The sequence below is a fragment of the Capsicum annuum genome, chromosome 2 (assembly GCF_002878395.1).
Source record: "Capsicum annuum cultivar UCD-10X-F1 chromosome 2, UCD10Xv1.1, whole genome shotgun sequence".
Taxonomy (NCBI): Eukaryota; Viridiplantae; Streptophyta; class Magnoliopsida; order Solanales; family Solanaceae; genus Capsicum; species Capsicum annuum.
In genome coordinates this window covers 7,257,536-7,273,591 of record NC_061112.1, presented here as the reverse complement: position 1 = coordinate 7,273,591, position 16,056 = coordinate 7,257,536, and the positions used below count along the sequence as shown (strand labels likewise).

General features: G+C 33.6%; 1 long non-coding RNA gene across 1 annotated transcript; it reads right to left on the bottom strand.

Moving 5' to 3' along the window:
* Positions 1-7,948: 7,948 nt before the first annotated feature.
* Positions 7,949-8,695, bottom strand: LOC107860888. Its single transcript, XR_001671639.2, has 2 exons — positions 8,490-8,695; positions 7,949-8,386 (listed from the first exon to the last, which is right to left on the bottom strand). It is a non-coding gene; the product is annotated as an uncharacterized LOC107860888 (long non-coding RNA).
* Between the last annotated feature and the right edge of the window lie 7,361 nt (positions 8,696-16,056).

Genomic DNA, 16,056 nt, shown 5'->3' with positions numbered 1-16,056 from the left:
TTCAAAAAATATGATTAGTCCAGTACAAGTCATGGATGATAACGTAAATACCATAATTATTTATCGTATTTGTAGTCACACAGTCATTTATATTTTTATATTCATTGATATAACTGTATTTGTATTTTTATTTTAAAGTTTGCCCTTGTATTTATATTTCATAGTTCACATTTGTATTTGTATTTTATAATTCGTACTTGTATTTGTATTTGTTAGTTTGCACCATCATTTATATTTTATATAATTCTCACTTGTATTTTAAAGAACTATTTTATATTTGTATGTTATAATTGATTGCATATTATATTGGATTATATTTATATTATGATTTTATTGTGTTTGTATATTTAGATTATATTTGAATTATACTTGTATTTGTATTCTATTTTCATCAATACCTTTTTTATTTTTAAAGAATTATTTTATATTTATATTTGTAAGTTGATTGCATATTGTATTTAGGCATGACTATGTACAACTTATCATTTATATTTGTAAACAAACAAGTAAATGCATTAATTGTATTTTCTTGATTCTAAAATATATAAATATGTAATGTATCATTTGATAGAAATGTACAATTTTATATTTGTATATCAAAATTATCATTTCTATTTGTAAATAAACAAATATCACTTGACACAAATACAATTACAAACAAATGAAACAAATAATTTTACAAATACAATATGTATTTGTACATATTATATTTGTATAAAAATTTAAATTATGTTTATTTGTATCAATAAATACAACTCGTATCAATAAATACAAACAAATATCTGTAGAAAGAAAATCAATCGTTCATTTTTAATAATTAAAAAATACAAATGATAGTTCGCACTTGTATTTGTATGTTATAGTTCGCATTTGCATTTATATTTTATAGTTCACACTTGTATTTGTGTTTGCCAATTTGAACAAATGAAAAGAAGGAGAAAAAATGAAAAGAAAAAAAATGAGAGAAAAAGAAGGAGAAAAAAAATACAAAAAAGAAGAAGAGTAATAAAAAATAGAGAAAAAATACAAAGAAAAAAGAAAAAAAAAAGAGGAGAAAAAACGAAAAAGAAAAAATGGAAAAAAAATGAAAAAGAAAAAAGTGAAAAAAGAAAAAAGAAAGAGAAAACAACAACAAATAAAGAAAAAGAAAAAATGAAGCAAAAAACTGAAAAAGGAAAAAAAAAGAATAATAGAAGATAGAAAAAAAGAGAAAATACATGAGAGAGACTATGAATTGTAATTAGGAATAATTAATAGACAAGAGGGGGCTATGAATTGTAATTAATTGAAACTTATGTTAAATAGGGTAATTAGGAGTTTATGTTTGCTAAGATATGTAGTTTTTCCTAAAAAAAAATAGTATATTATGCACTCAAGGATGTGACTTAATAATAGTCCAATGACGTGGGTTGAACCATGAGGTCTCAGGTTTAATTCTCAATAGAGATAAACATTGAGTGATTTCTTCCCATATGTTCTAACTTGAGTGGACAAAGTCACCCGATACTTGTTATTGGTGGGAGGTTACAGTTGAGTTCGAAATTGGTAGGGCATCATGCAGAAGCTTATAATTTGCAAATCATAGGATGATAATTTAGACGACAAATAAAAACATATACTAAAAAAGCAGATTACTAATATGGTTTGATCATATGACCTACATATTAAAAACTCATATTGAAAAGGTATAAAATCTATTGAGAGAAATCTCTCCCTAAACAAAACTCTTTAAGAATTACATTATGAATGTTATTGTGTTGCGGCTTGAAAAGAAAGATCTTTTATTTATAGATGTACAAGATCTTTTTTCTAAAAAAGATGTTAGCCAAATATGGTAACATTTTATATTTTTATCTCTGAAAAAGTAAAACCAATTATGATAATACTTTGACTTTTCTTCAATAGAAAATCAAAACTCAAATTGGATAAGAAAATCAAGGCATAAATACTAACAAATCTCTCCTTTTTGGTTTGATTCTCTTGACAAATCTTAATCCTCCTTCATATGTATGATGTTCGCTCTTCACATAATCTTCATAGTTGCTGCCTGACATACTTAAAAGTGAAACCTTTTTGAGTTAAAAATATATGAGTCGTTTTGAATTGAAAATATTGAAGCCCTTTGCAATGTTAAAAATGAGCTTTATTTTTAAAAATATGGCAGTAAAATTGTTAAAAATATGATCGACAATTATTTCCATATGTAATTAATTTTGGAATTTTTTTTTTTATAGAAAAGAAACTCTTCAGTATCGTCAAATTAGTTTCAACTTGATTTGAATCTGTCTGGGCATGTCCTCAACCTCGTTTAATCATTGGACCATTAAACTATTGGATTATAGAACTTGACTCTAATACCGGCCACTTGTTGAGGTCGAAATTGATAGGGCGTCATGCAAAAGCTTATAATTGCAAATCATAGAAACGATAATTCAAACGACAAAGAAAAACATACTAAAAAAATATATTATTAATATGATTTGGACAGACGACCTATACGATAAAAACTAATTGAAAAAAATACAAAATTATTAAGAGAAATCCCCCCCAAGTAAGACTCTTTAAAGATTAAATTATGAATGCGATTGTGTTATAGCTTGAATAAAGTAAGATCCATTTATAGAAGTACTGAACCTTTCCTCCAAAAAAGAGTTAGCCAAATATGAAAGAGTTTTATAATTTTTTTTCTAGGAAAAGAAAAACCAATCAGAGCAAAAACTCTAACAGTTATATGTATCGTATAAAATTAATCAAGGTGCGCACAAACTGACTCACACACCACGATTATTACAAAAAATAGTATATTATAATCGATCATTAAAAAAATTTGTATATTATAATAAGCATTTAAAATCCATTTTGTATTAGAGTAAAACAGTGAGCATAAATGATAATAACTTGAATTCATTTGTCTGTTAGAAACATGTCCATTTTATCTTTATGTTATTTTAAACTATGCAATTTTACCCTTCATTAATAAAGTGTATTATATTCTTATTGCTAGTAAAGTGTTGCATTTGCTATTGTCATCAACTATTGACCTTCAACGTGAAATAGCTAACCATGGTTGTTTAAATTGTTAAATGGGTTTGAGTCCCTAAATATTAACTCTATTTATGTCTTTGTTAGACAATCGGTTCGAGTACCTAAACTTTGAATTGAACAAGTGTCTTTGTTAGACGATTGGTTAGAGTCCCAAAGTCAAACGAATGGATGGTTGATAGATAATGGTAATGGAATGTGGTATACTTGCAAGTAGTATGGCGATACCAAAAAAGTACCTTTGGTTAAGTAATTAACTTAATGGTTGTGTATGTGAAATGATGGCTTTAAATTGGGCTTTAAAATGGGATGTGTAGCAAGGCCGTGCATATGGAGTCCGAATGACTTAACACTAGAAACTGCACTAGCCGGTACGGGTTTCTTATAAGTGGTGGATTGAGGCTCCCTAATGAATCTATGAATGGGAGGTTTAAGTCCCTATAATACAATACGTGTAATGGTGTTTATGTCACCTTAATTACGTCGGGAGGTTCCAGTCCCCCATAAAGGCATATACGGATATGGATACTCTCTGGTTCATGCGGCTACACACACTGGGGACCTTCCTTTTAGGGGGGAGATGCGCCTATATTGCTCGTGGGTTCCTTGTTCTATGACGATCATGCTACACATCCCCTGTTAATGATTTCAAAAGTTCATTTTAATCTTGTTCCCTATCCCAGCATGGTATATATATATGTATGTATATATATATATATGTATGTATATATATATATATACATATATATATATATATACATATATATATGTGTGTGTATATGTATGTATTGCATTGGTGTATGCATTGATTAATTCATTTTGAACTGTTGGCACTATTTTATCCTTATCCTTGAGTTACATGCTAGTGCTCCAACCGATAACCATCTTCGAAGATGCATCACCACACGATGTAGGTGCTGGTCATACTACACCTCTTACTTAATAACCAAACTTCGAGAACAGCTTGTGTTGTCTTGAAGTGGTGAGCTTCCATCCATTTCTGGTTTTAGTTTTATTATGTTTTCATTAGTTAGTCTTGGACATTGGTTTTTGCTATGGTCGAGGGCATGTCCCGACCTGATGTTGTTTTGATTTTGGGTAGAGGCTTTGTAAGGCTACTATGGGTTGGTATAGGTGGTGTCGGCGATGATATCAGCCTTGGCATTGGTATTGGTATTAGGGCTGATACTGTATGACTTTATTTGATTTGTGGTTATTCTATTTTATTATGTTATGGATATGGATTTGGTTATTATTTCGGTTTTGCTTATGGTTGTTGGTTGGCATTGGATGGTTAGACATGTTTGGGTTGGCAATGGTCGTGGACCTATCCCAAAGTCTTTTAGATCATAGTTACTTTATCTTGTTATATGTTAAGAATTCATCCAACTCAGGGTATATGAATGGAGGTTGGATTGGGTATCGGGGGTGGTCTCTGGTCCTTGTTGGACTTGGGATGCCCATTACGATAAGGCCCTGGTTCGGTTCGTGTCAGCATGAGACAAACTTTATATTTTAGGGATGGCATTAGCCTTCTCAGGTTTTCTCTGTTACGTGCGGCTAACATGCACTGGGGCCCTTTCAACAAGGGAGATGAACCCACATAGCTCGTAAGTTCCTTTAGGACGGCAAAGTTACACAGTCCAGGTTAAGGTTTTACTCTCATACTAAACTCTGTTCCCTTTTTCGACATGTGGTATAGATATATATATACATATTGCATATGATGTTGTACATTGGGTTTTACTGGTTTTCATATTATGGATTTTGTAATTACTTTACTCCTTTATCCATGTGTTACATGCTAGCACTCCAATCGCTAACCTTCTTCAGAAACTATATCCCCACGCGATGTAGGAACTGGCCATACTCATACCTTTTCTGAACAGTGATCAGGAGTTTGTGGTTAGATCGAGAGTTGACTTGAATTGATGAGCTTCCATCCTTCGGAAGACTTTATTTCAAGTTTTGGTTTCCTTTGTCTTGGACTTTATTCTAGAATTATTTTGGATATGGTCGGGGGCTTGTCCCAACATTTTACTGGTATTCGATTTTCTTAGAGGCTTTGTTGGACTACTGTGGACATGGGTATTATGGTTGTTGTTCAGTATTAGGTTTGATATTGTGGATGGTTTTAGGATATTAATCTATATAGACTTTTGGATTTATCTTTCCTAACTTGTCATATATATATTTGTTACATTGGACTAGGCTAAATGGGTGATCTCCAGTCCTCTGTCGACTTGAGTTACTCGGCATGGACATGGCCTGGTTTGGGTCGTGATAATATTTTTCTGAATAAGGTAATCTCGAGAGTTATACATGATAGATTGGAAATGTTTCTACATTTTCTTATAGCCAAGTATCAGTCAGGATTTGTCAAAGGTAGGAATAGTACAGAGACTGTGCTATTGGCAAAAGAGATTATTACTAATATCAAACTAATAGAAAAACCTGCAAATGCGGTGATAAAGCTAGACATGGAAAAGTCATATGACCGGGTGAATTGCAAGTTTCTTATCAAATTGTTAGAATAAATGGGCTTTGATTCGGGTGTGGTTGATAAAATATGGAGGTTGGTGGCAAATAACTAGTATTCAATTCTTATCAATGGAAAGCTCATGTTTTTTTTTCATTCATTAAGAGGGGTAAAACAAGGAGATCCCTTGTCTCCAACTCTATTTATCTTATCTGTTGAAGAATTCTCTAGGGCCTTAAACTTTTTGTTTTATAACTTATTAGATTTGAGGGTTCTGAAATGCCAAAATTGAGTTATAACATCAACCATTTAGCATATATGTTGATGATACCATTATATTTGTGTCACTAACAAGAAATCCCTAAAGATGGTGATGGATATTATCAGTAAATATGAAGATCAATCTGGCTAAATGATAAACAAGAATAAAAGTGTTTTCCTTGTATATCATAAGACTACTCTTACTCATATCGGATGGTCGAGGAGCCTGCCAGTTTCAATAGAGGTAAATTGTCCCTTGTGTATCTGAGTTGTCCTATCGGTTATTCTAAGAAAAGTGGATTTCTCAAAGTTGATTAAGAAAGTGCATAATAAAATGCAAGCTCAGAAGGGATAGATGCTTTCATTTGGTGGTAACGTTGTTCTAATTGTGTGTTGAATAGCATTCCCATTTACTTATTATCTACTATTAATCCTCATAAATATGTTTTATATGATTTGCATAGAATTTTTGCAATATATTTATAGAATTTTAAGGAGAATGGGAGAAACAAACATTGGATTGCTTGGTCTGACATTTGCCTACCAAAGGATGAGGGAGGATTTGGATTTAAATCCTTGTTTGATGTTACCAAGGCTTTATCTGCTAAGTTGAGGTGGATCTTTAGAACTAAAAATCCCTATGACCAACTACATATGGACCAAGTATTATAAGAAAATATGACCTAAAATGGTGGAATGAAAAGGGTTTATATGAGCTAGAAACATATGTTTGAGACGAGAGATATGTTTGATCAGAATATGTGATGGAACCTAAATGTGGACATTCTAGTGTATGGTATGATAATTGAACCCAATTAGGTGACCTATACTATATTCTGTTTTGCCTATGACTTTTGAGATAGATTATCAAATGGAAGATGTAATTCAATTGTTTGTTAATGGTAATTGAAGTGTTGAGCTACTACAACATCACTTTAATGAGGAGATTTGCAATTACAATTTGAATAACATAAACTGGAAGGAGGAGCCAGGAGGTTGGGACAAGATTTGGTGGAATTTGAATAATTTTAGAAAATTTTCATTAAGGTCTACTTGGAATGGGGTAAGGTACAAAAGGCATGTGTTGATTATTTTAAAATAAATATGGTTGGAGGGTGTTCCCTTTACTCTTTCTTCTTGTGGAGAATATGGAAGAAAATAATACCTATTTGAGAAGTGCTTGTTAGAAATAGTATAAGTGATAATGTTACTTGTTGCTGCTATGGGGACAGGGAGCAAGAATCTACTAAGCATATTTTTATGAATTGTACTATTTCTATTAAAATTTGGAATGAATTTGATGTTACTATAGGAGTAACTGTTCCTTTTATTCAAGTGAAGATAAGTGTTTTCAAATGGTAGGAAGTTGTTTGTGCACCAAAACTTAAGACTTTGTTTAAAGTTGTTCCTTAGTTTATTTTAAGGCAATATGGGAGAAGAGAAATGTTATTAAACATGGAGAAAGGATTTAACAAAAAACTATGATAATGGAGATAAATAGGAACTTATTTTTTATGGCAAGGTCCATTTATCTCTCGTTAATATTCCTGGACAATGGCCTAATTTGGTCAAGTTCTCATAAGATTATACCCCTAGGATTAGCAATCAAGTTGTCTAATGGAAATTACCTAGCTTGGGTATTTTTAAATGTAACTTTGATGGTGCATCCGAAGGGAATCCAGGACCTTGTTCAGGGGCTTTCTGTATAAGAGGTAATACTGGAAACTTAATACAAACAGAGATCACAAGGCTTGGTGATAACTCAGTATTAGTTGTTGAAGTTCTTGAATTAAAGATGGCATTGGAGTGTTTATTAAACACAATCATCTTGTTGTGGTATAGAAACTGATTCCTTGGAAGTTAAGAAGATGATTGATGGAAACTTGGATATCCCTTAGAATTTGGCAGCAATGATGAACAAAGTTGAAAAACTTATTAAGGATGTGGAGGCAGAGGTGGTTGATATGTTCAGAGAAGGCAATAACTTGGCGGATTTTTCAGATAACCAAGTTTTCTTTTTCCTAGGTTTAGAGAATATTATATATTTATCAAAGCAAGAGTTACCAGGGAGGCTAAAACAATCCTAAACATGGACAGACTTCAAATACCAAACCTTAGAATCAAAAAGTTCCAAAATGAATATTTTGATAATAGGGGAAGATATAATCAGTAGTAGAAGCACATTAAAGAGAGGTTGAAGCCAATAACAGGGAATTCACAGTCAAGGAACAACAAAGCCAATACATGAAATATGGAATAGCATATGGGAGAGCATAAAAAGGAAAGATACAATAGAAAATCACAAAAGGCAATCACATTAATTGTCAATGGTAGAAATTGCATGCAAATTCTAATGAAGGAGGAAAACGGTAATTGTTACACGCCTATCCAAACTGGAAGTAGATCCGTCATTTTGCCCTTCTTAGGCAGTGATATTAGCTTCATGTTGAGGTCAACCTATCAAGAATACAAGATGGTGGTGAAACTAATAGTTTAAAGTGGATACTTTTAAGAATTTAGAGGGTGAAGTATACTTATCTTGACTTTATGATCTCGTTTCTATGGATAGTAGAGTCAAAGAAGTCTTCTATTGGGTTTATTTCACTGCACTAGTGAGACTTGGTAAATACATGTTGTGAAATCACCCAAAACTCAGCTATTTTATCTAGATTTGTTGAGATTCATAGAGTTTGAAAGGATTTTATACCTTCATCTTCCTCGATCTGATTTGAATATGCCATGGATGATGGGGAGCTTCGATTGATTTGGTGAAGCAGATGAAAAGACAACATTTTCTACTTTCCTATTTTGTTTCTAGATAATTTGTTTGTTTTTATTGTTTAGTTTATAGAATAGGATCGGGTTGGACCTATCTTTGGGACTTTCCCTGATAGTTTTATCTTTAGCTTTCAATAAAAAAAATCTATAACATTAATTTTAAATTAAGAAAAATCATACATAACTACATAAGTGTTGCAACGGAAATACATATTTGTTGCAAAAATTGTATGGGTGCATAAACAAAGTTAAATTTATGAAATAAAAGTTAAAGGCGAGTACATTAGGTTCGATTAAACTTCCTTCATTTTCCATTTAAGCCAAGGAAATCCAAACAAACGGACTATGTACCCAGTTCTAGTTTCACCTAGGCTATGATATGTCATAACTAAGTGGACCTACCACATAGCTCGATTTTTATCCAATATAGACAGTCCCCACTTCTCGAGTACCTATTCAAATGTACCTAGAAAGTGGAAGAGTTTTTATTTTTTATGAGAAAGAATATATTCCGATACCTTCTGACATGAGAGGACCGATCAACATCCTTTGCATTTACTATTGTAATAGTATATTTCTTTCATGTCAAGTTTCCTAGTCATGTGCTAATCACTGAGTGGATTCCCTAGGTATTGGGTTTCAATGCAAATGATGACCCACTTCTCTTTTCACTATTCACTCCTTAATCTTTACTTTGTTTTGTGCAATCCCTATAGTTTCTTGAAGTCTCATTTCTACAGTGCTTTTCTGCAAAATTCATTCAACTTTTGCTTTATTCGAGCTTGCTACATTTTCATACTCTTTTCAAGTGGAAAGATCTGGACTTTCTCCTCATGCAATGATATGTTGATTTTTTGGCGACATTTCTTATTCCTCTACCAATTCCCTATATGTTGTACCATAGAGAAGGTTTATGTGGAAGGTATCCTTTCTGCTTCAACAAATAAGGGTAAGCACCTTGACCCTTACTCTACTATCATGATGGACATAAATCCGTAGAATTTACAGTTCAAATGATTATGTTGTTAAGGTGGATCCACGTCATGACCCAAAAATTGGTAATGATGACATGTATCGCGGTTCGACCTTGATAAGTAAGGCAATTACCCAAATTTATAAAGGAAATCTAAAAACAACAACAGTATAACCCAAGGCAAGACTTCTAGAACAAAATCAGACATGTACAATTATAATAATAGAGGAAGTCTAAGAGAAATAACACAAATAACCAAAAACCTAGTACCATAATGTAATATCAATCTTGTAGAATATCTGGAAACTAAAAGTTTACATTTGTCTTTGAAAACCAAAATAAACACAAGTAGGTATAGATGGAGTCTAAATCAGTCCTGAACTGTGAAGTGAATCAGTACCTCAAAGTTTAGAATCTCTGCACAAAATCAACCACCACATGAGGTGCTCATACAAGGATCTGCAGCGAATGGGCACAGTAGGGGTGAGTATGGTCCACTTGTACTCAGTAGGTATAATAGATCGACTGAGCAAAGAAGAAAATAAGATAAGTATAATAATAATATGAGCATGTCACCTGCAAGCAGAAAAGTCCCAAATGGTAGCTCACACGTCTCCACTAATAGTTTAATATATATAAACACACACACACACACAGAAGTAGAAACAACATGGATATACACAAAAATACACTGAAACTAGCACAAGTCAAGGAACTAAAGAAAACATGAAAAATGTAGGTGAAGTGCAATGCGATGCAATGTGGATAGGATGAATTGTGAAAGCCATCGCATGAATTTTTGTATCCACAAACCGAGCTTACATCTATCAAGTAGGATTCATTGGGGGTGCATAACCCATATACATATCCCATAAATTAATCTCAACTTTTATCTCTAGCTCATTTTCATAATGAAGATTCCCATAAAAATGTCTCATTATATTTCAAAAATACTGTTTCTCAAGGGTTCCAGTATCTCATTAATGTATATGCATAGAAGGAGGATGTAATGTGCACAATCAACTTAATATGATGATATCCAATCCACCCAGCACGTATATATATAAGTAATCCCAGAAATTAACTCAATATGTCCACAATTCTTTATTATCAACTCTAATTAGGCACCATCAGAATAAATATGCATGTAAGACATTATTAATATCATATCATCCCCTAACTCGGGTAATTGTAACGCCCCAAGAACCTATCCAGAGACGTCATATGGTGCTCAAGGCCATACGTGGTCTCAAGCTAACCCTCTAAACTTGTCATCACTTTCAGAACTCATTATAGAGCAAATCATGCTAAGATAAAAAGAAATAACCATGTTATGAACATACTGAAACATGAAATAATACTGCCCTGTACAAACAAAATACTAAATCTCTGTACACGCTGGTACACTAGTCTGACAAAGCCTCTACTACATAAGACTGAGGAGCCATTGGGACACATCTCCAACTGACTCGTACTGAACTGAAAGTAAACAACCATCTATTAACAAGACAAAATTGGAGACACAGGTCCTCGAACCATGAGGACTCACCAACTGCATAATTGTAGAGGAAGGTACTCAAAGATCATTGTCACTACTAAGACTGAGCACCTGAACCTATATCACGAGGAAATATAGAATACAAAAAAGTATGGGGGTCAGTACTTGGGAAGGTACTGAGTATGTGGGGGTGGATGCAACATTTTAACTAATATCATAAATGTATGAGAAATCATGCATGCTAACAATAATAACTATCTTTGCTTGAATTATCTGAAGCATTATTTCCATAAATCATCAGTAATGACACGTGTTTCATAAATCTCATAAATCATTTAACTCAACTCAAACTCTTTAACTCGTGACTCAGAGTGACTCGGTAACTTAAGAGACTTATATCATTATGGACGTGGAAGTTTCTTATAACCGACATAACTACTCCATGTGAGCCGCATAGAGTCCAACGTTTTGTCCTCCTAAGGAGAGAACCCCACATTGGCAGGGGTGTTGTACTCTTTCCAGGGAGTACAACCTCAATCTCAATATCACAATCTCATACTCGGCCTTTGGCCCACAATCATCAACATCAATCCTACAGTGGCACGTAGTTCTGGGAAAATACCATATTTTCCCCTCGGTGCTAAATACTCCTCCCAGACTCAGTTCAGAACGCGTTAGGAAATCCACCTCAATCAATATCAACTCATGGGTCTATCATAAAGACTAAAACATAAATATATCTCATTTGTAAATCATAAACATCTTGTGGATTCCTAACTCGACTCAACTCAACTCAACATAATCTTTCTCGGCATCAAATACATTTATTTATCAAGTCATTTCAAATATCAAAAGCTTCATGGAAACATCACAAGACTCATTATTGCCTCTCAATTTCATATATCAATGTACATTCAATAGTCGAATTTCTCATGGAAAGGCATAACTCATGATACTTGTCTCAAATCATCTAAAAATCATCAATTCATAATAAAAATATTCAAATCATGGAACTTGACTTAAATTTCTTAGAAATCATCAATACATAATTATAAAATAAGCTCATGGAATAAATTCTCAATTTAAGAAACATGATGGTGAAATAATCATAAATATCAAACTTATTCAACTCAAATCTCATAAATCATAATTAAAGAAATTTGGGTGTAAAACCACTTGCAAAATCATGCAAATCAGTAGTAGAAATTAAACCTTTAGGCACAAGAACGAAAGGAGTGTTCTTGTTCAAACCCCACATACCTTAGATTTTGATTTTGAAGACATAAAAACTTGCTTGAAACTTCTTTCTCACACTTTTAGACCAAGACCTTGCTATCTTTGACTTGAGGAGCTTAGTTCTTGAACAACTTGAAGAAATTTATGGGAAATTTCTTGAATTTCTTGGAGATGATTTGATTTTTGGGTTTGGAAGAAACCTTAGGTTTCTAAGGAATTCTTGAAAGGATTTTGGAGAGAAATGGAGAGAAAAAATAATCTTTTCTTCTCTCTCTCTCTCTCTCTATATATATATATAAGGCCACAAGGAGCGAAAATGACCAAGATGCCCTTTTGAAAAATACTGAAATTTGTTGATCGGGGCCTGTGACGGTCCGTCAGAGGGACAGACGGTCCACCAAGTCGTCCGTCACTCAAACACCAAAACTGGAACGTTCTGCCTAGACGTGACGGTTGACCTAACGGTCCATCAGAAAAGTGACGGTCCACCAAGTCATCCGTCCCTTGAGGGCCAGAAATGAGACATTCTGTCTCGGTCTGATGGACAGCTTGACGGTCCGTCAACTTTGTGACGGTCCACCACTTTGACTGTCACACGACATCCCAAAAAAGGAGCTATTGCCTTGGCTTGACGGGACACTTGACGATTCACCAAGGAACTGGCGGTCCACCAGGTCGACCGTCAAACCTGGGCTATCCGATAGCATTTAGTAAAACGACCATAACTCACTCATCCGATGTCGGATTTTGATTAAATTGGTATCAATGGAAAGATTATTCAATTCTCTACATGAAAAAAAGTATAAATTAGAGAAATACAACATGGTTTAAACATCAATCACTTTGGAAGCCATACATATCCATTCAAAATGATAATTTAGACTTAAGGAATGATCGGGGTATTACAGTAATTCTATCATGATAGGAAGACCAATGATCAAATAAGACCTATATTATCAAATTATCCCCTACACGATCAACACACAATATCAGATCATAAGTGATATAAGTACGACCACAAAGATGGACGTATGTGAGAATGCAATGAACCCGGAGTTTGGAGTGTGTGAGTGAAGGACTTAAAACACACCAAACCAACCCTAATCTCACACTTGAAGTGTAAATAGAAGCCTTTAAACACAAAAAGGTAGCCCCTAAATACACTTGAAGGGAGCCTAGCTCTTAAAAGGGCATTTTGGATATTTTGTATTTTATTTGTAACCTAGTATAAATAGAATATTGTAGGGCTTTTAGACTTATATTATTCATGATGTTTAAGTCTTGAAACACAAATAAACACAAGTCCTCTCTCTTTGAGGCACCAAAACCAAAATTAGGCATAGAGAGTGTGGAATCACTCTTGTTGATCTCATGGCTTGGAAACGTGATGCTTGGGAGGTGGATTTCGACCTTGTGTCTTCGTAAGAGATAGATGAATATTATGTATAGTGTTAAGGATCCAAGAGTGGAATATTCTCTTGGGTTCTTAAGATTATACCTTCATTAAGTCTATCTAACTATCCCTTTACTTTTATTGTAATCTTGTAGTAGTTTGTGTTCTTGTAACCATTTCTATCTCTTGTTAGTAAAACTTTGTGTTGTTACTATCTTATTATTGTTGTCCATCTCTCCATATTGTTGCTGTTTTTGTGCATTTTACACCTTCAATATCTTGTTATTATGTTTTCATTGTTGTTATGGTGAATCCGAAAGTGGTCACCAAAGGGGTCCTCGGTTCTTCAAACTTGTGGACTGATTTGGTATTTGTTTTGTGTTTTCCTTGTGCTTCTTGTATCATTTGGTATCAAAGAATGGCTAAATATTGTTCCTACAAGATCACTCTTGGGCTTGCTTGATTAGAAAATTAAAAAAAAAAAATTATTGAAAAGCTGAAAAATAAAAAAAGTGCAATCTGCTCGTGTTGTGTTCTTGGCCGAGAATCGCTTTCTTGTTGTGTCTTGGCTGAGATTTTTATTTTTCTTGAGTTTTTTTAGTATTAGATTTGTTCTTTACTAACACTTGAGTCCATATCTAAGTTTGAGCTTTGTTGTTGTTGTCGTGAACAAGTAAGACCATGTGGTAGACATTATTGTTGAAAAAATTGACTTGGCCATGTGTGTGGTTGTTGTTGTTGAAAGGAGTGTTGTTGTTGTAGTTCTTGGTGAATGTTGTAGTGTTATTTAAATTCTTCACAACCTTCATCTCTTGTTAAAACCAAAGACACAACATTAAAGAGACTTGACCGTTTGTTGTTGTCGATTGGAGTTGGCCGTTGGAATTGTTGTTGTTCTTGAAGATTGTTGTTATTGTTATTGGTATGGTTGTTGTTGTTCTTGAAGTTCTTCACCTTCCTTCATATATTGTTAGAACATAAATTGAGTTCTAGATCCTAAAAGGTGAAGGAAAAAGATGTATGTACTTGTTAGTCTTGAAAGACCCCCAACCACCAAAAGACTTTATATCATTTCTCAACTAATTTTTCATGATTTAAGGACCCATGTTTTAAGGAGAACTACAAGAAAAAGTCAAGTCTTGAAAATTGAAAAAGGCTCCAAGACTTATTTTTCCTCCTAAAACAAATTCCACCAATCCAAATTAATTTTTGACCAAGACTTGAATATTTGATAATAATCACTTGATAAAACCGAACCAATACGTGGCCACCACGTCATCATTTCTACTGTTCACGCAATATTTTAGAGCTCAAATTTTAGATTTCTTAGTTTTATTTTGTTGTCTCTTAGTTTCATTTAATTAATCCTAGTACTAATTAACAAGCTAGTAAACTTCTACTAGGTTGTCACTTAGTTCTTGAATCTGTTGTTCGTGTCTATGTTTCTTTTGTGCTTTTTCTCTTTTTTGAATTCGTTGTATCTTGTTGGTTCAAGTCTGTAAGCAAATTTTCTCTGAGTCAACTCAAATGAAAATCTATTACGGACCAAGGTGGACTCCTCCCTCAATCACTTACGAAGTATAAGATGGCTTTCAACACTTGTGAAACCAAGTGTGAGGTAAAAATCGAGAGTGAGAGTGTGGTGAGGCATTTTGAGCTAACAAGCTTGTTTGTTTTGTTGTTCGTTGTTTTCTTTTATTAGGTACCATGGCTGCCACTAATCTCGATTCCAGGTTTGACCGCATCACTGACAATATTGAAGACATGAAATGGGATGTTGAAAGGCTACGCCAATTGGTATCGACACTTATCCCAACAAATCCAAAATATAAGGACCAAACACCTTGTGGTAAGAGCTTCCCAAAGGAAGTTGCTGCCCAAACTTGTGAAGAGCTTTCACCCCAAGGTAAAGACGAACGTACTCATGAACGTCAAGGTAAAATAGCTATCTCTTACACTTTGGTACATGTGGATGATGAACGTGTGACTAATAAGCCATTGAGTGTGAGTAGTAGCTTACCTACGTATGAGTTTATTGATTCCTTACCACTTGTGGATGATGTACATGTTGTGCGAGTGGATACACTAGTTGATCCTATTGATAACCGAATTGACTCTTCTAGTAAGATCGATTTATGTCCACCTAGTGTTGAAGCTATTGTGTTGAATAAAAGTACATCATCGAGTGAAATTTGTGTTGACCAACTTATGTGTAAAACTTGCCCACCACTTAAGAATATGTGTGATATGATTAATGAGTCTCAAGTGAGTGAAGAATTTAAAAATGTTGGTCAAGAAAAAAAGAGTGAACCCGTGAGCCTATGTTGCTGTAAAGATTCTAATGTTTGCTTCTCTTATAGGGTTAATCATGTGCTTGACCTATCTTTGAAACTTGA